The sequence below is a fragment of the Austrofundulus limnaeus genome, unplaced genomic scaffold (genome assembly GCF_001266775.1).
Source record: "Austrofundulus limnaeus strain Quisiro unplaced genomic scaffold, Austrofundulus_limnaeus-1.0 Scaffold46, whole genome shotgun sequence".
Classification (NCBI taxonomy): Eukaryota; Metazoa; Chordata; class Actinopteri; order Cyprinodontiformes; family Rivulidae; genus Austrofundulus; species Austrofundulus limnaeus.
In genome coordinates, this window is record NW_013952448.1 from 457744 (window position 1) to 460592 (window position 2849).

Below are 2849 nucleotides of genomic sequence, written 5' to 3' on the forward strand. Positions count from 1 at the left end.
ATACGCTGACAAAAGTGCTGAAGTTCACTGTTTTTGACCCAATGTTCTCAATAAATGTCAGTTCGAACTGTTGAACGACCGTTCTTCTGATGAAATTATAATTAGCAGGATTAAATTCAACTTGTAATTGCTTTGTGAAAAAAGCTGCTTTGTTCAACCCTGCACTTGTCATTTCTCTTCTGTTTCTGTGCTTTGCTGTTGAAAAACAGTGATTTTTACCATTAATCACAAGACACTAGCATTTCTTGAAAAAATCCAGACTGCCCCTCGGCCTTCTTCACTAAAATACCTTAAGTGATCAATCATAGTGCCCATTATGAATCAGGTTGAGTTAAAAATTATTCTGTTATTATTGAATCCTGCGCAGCCGTTTATGAGATATTTTACTAAAGGAAAGACAAATAAGCACACAACAATGATTTGACTTTATACTTGAATGTTCAATATTTGCTACCTTACCAGTTAAAACACCTACAGTAACAGGTGGATCTGTTATGTATGCAGCAACTTATAATGAATTGCTCTGTTCCAGCTGAAAACATCACTTTGTAACTGGATTTCAGACTTTCTGCCAGAAAGAGAGGAGGTAAGACTTAAAGAGCCTGTGACATGTAAATCCTTTAAATACAAAAAGTTGAAGAAATCATTATTATATTTAAGAAACTTGGCATAATATACGTACATGATTTTACCCATTTTGTTATGTAACCAGCGTATTTTCTTTTGGATTTAGCTCAGCCAAAATGAAACAGGAAGTGACATCAAAGGGGAACTCTTTAAGAAAGAAAACCCTCTCACTCTGATCTTTGTTTATTAAAACAATATTATTTGAACTTTGACTCTTCATCGCTCCGATAGTGACTCAAAATGATCTAAAGAAACATCAGATTCTTCTCTACAGTCTGTGTTGTCAGACATTTTATCAATGATCTGCTCACATGCAGACATTCCCCTTTGACATCACTTCCTGTTGCTTTACATGCAAACATCTCAACATCTGTTCATCTCAGCAGCGTGAAATTTGTTTTGCGATGTGTTATCAGTGTTGTCTTTCCAAAAATGAATTCAAATCTATGACAAAAAAATTGATGTCACAGGCACTTTAATGTTCAATCACACTAAGAATGGGAGAACCTCAGGGTTGTGTACTCAGCACATTGCTCTTTGCACAAGACCACCAACTTCAACACAAACAAGTTCATTAAAGTTGTGGAAATGTTTATTTAACAACAGAAATATGTGATCCAAAGAATAAAGGCACTTTGTAGAATGGTCGTCTGAGTTTATTGCAATAAACAAGAACCATTCCTGAATCTCAAAGAACATTTCTGTTAATCTGAACAACTTTGGTATAATGGATACCACAAGAATRGTACCTGTTTGTGTTATACTTCTTTATGTTTTGAACACTATACTGTCCGTCTTTTGCAAATTCAAATTCTGCTGCCTGGACTTTTAGCGACTGACTCCAGACCTTTTTAGAGATAGCAAATGAATAAAACAAGGCTCCAGAAAGTTGCATTGGTTTTTAGTAGATCATTGGAGCTCTTTCTTTTTGCAACATCAAAGGCAGCCGCAGCTCTTTGATGTGGCAGCATGCTGTTTAAGGTACAGACTGAATGGAGAGATGTCAAGCTGCAAGGTGCCTCTGTAGTTTATGCTGAGTGCTGCAGAGAGCTGCAGATGAAAGGAGCAAGCAGAGTTTGATAATGAATGTCCAACAAGTAGGACCCATCTCAGACAGCGCAACGCTCAGCGGGGCGCCTGCTCTAACCTTGAGCGCAGCACCCCAAACCTTGGGCAGGCCAGACTCCTTCAGCTCGACTGTTCGTGCAAACAGAGGGGCTCTCAGATGTGAGCTTTAATCTTCCCGTCAGTTAAACGCTGATTGACACACACACACACGCTCATACACACACGGCCACGCACACATAGCTCCGCTTCTCCGTGCCACGGTGAGGAAGATGTCATCCACTTCATCTGTTAAATACCTCCCTCTTTCTCAGAGCAGCCTTTTCCTAATAATACAGTTGTTCTTTTGAATGTCTGAGTCAGGCAGTGACTTCACTCTGTGTGTTTCTATAGTATTCCTGGATCCTCTTACAGTTATGATGTATCCTCTTTTATTCATTACCTCCTTTTGAGGGAACACAAAATGACAGGCTTTAACTTTATAGCAACTTTTTTTTACTTGACACCATTGACCTGTACAGGGCCTTGAGAGTGTCAGAAATAAAGATAGACGTGGTAAAGTATGAGAACACAAATTCACTTATTGGCTTTTATGCTGTTAGAGAACAAGATTATTGTCTGGGTGAAACAAATTCTCAGGATCAGTAACTTCTGTTGTTAAATCACAGAAGAGCAGACACTGCAGCTTCACTTTATTTAACAAGTCCCACTTGGAGAAGAACTAACTGCACTGTTTCCTACGATCCTGTAAGGCAGGGATGTCAAATTCATTTTCACTGAGGGCCACATGTTATGGTGGCCCTGAAAGGGCCAGTTGTAATTAACGTCAACGTTTCGTACACGAAACCTCACATTACTTGTCTCATTGCTACAGCTGAGCACCGCTAACAAAAAATTTAACGTTAACAAGTTAACGTTAGCGATTTAACATGTCCTCTTATAAACACTGAACAGCAGTTATGTTATGATTCTTGTGTGCTATGTTACGATTCTTGTGTTTTGGTTATTTTCTGGTAGTATTTTTCAGATTGTTTTGGTATTGTCTTATTTTCTCATTTCCTGTTTTCAGTTTCCTGTGCCATGTTTACCTCAGTCAGCTTCTTTGTATTTTTCCAGCCTGCCACACTCATCTGTCCTTAATTGTAATCACCCAGCTG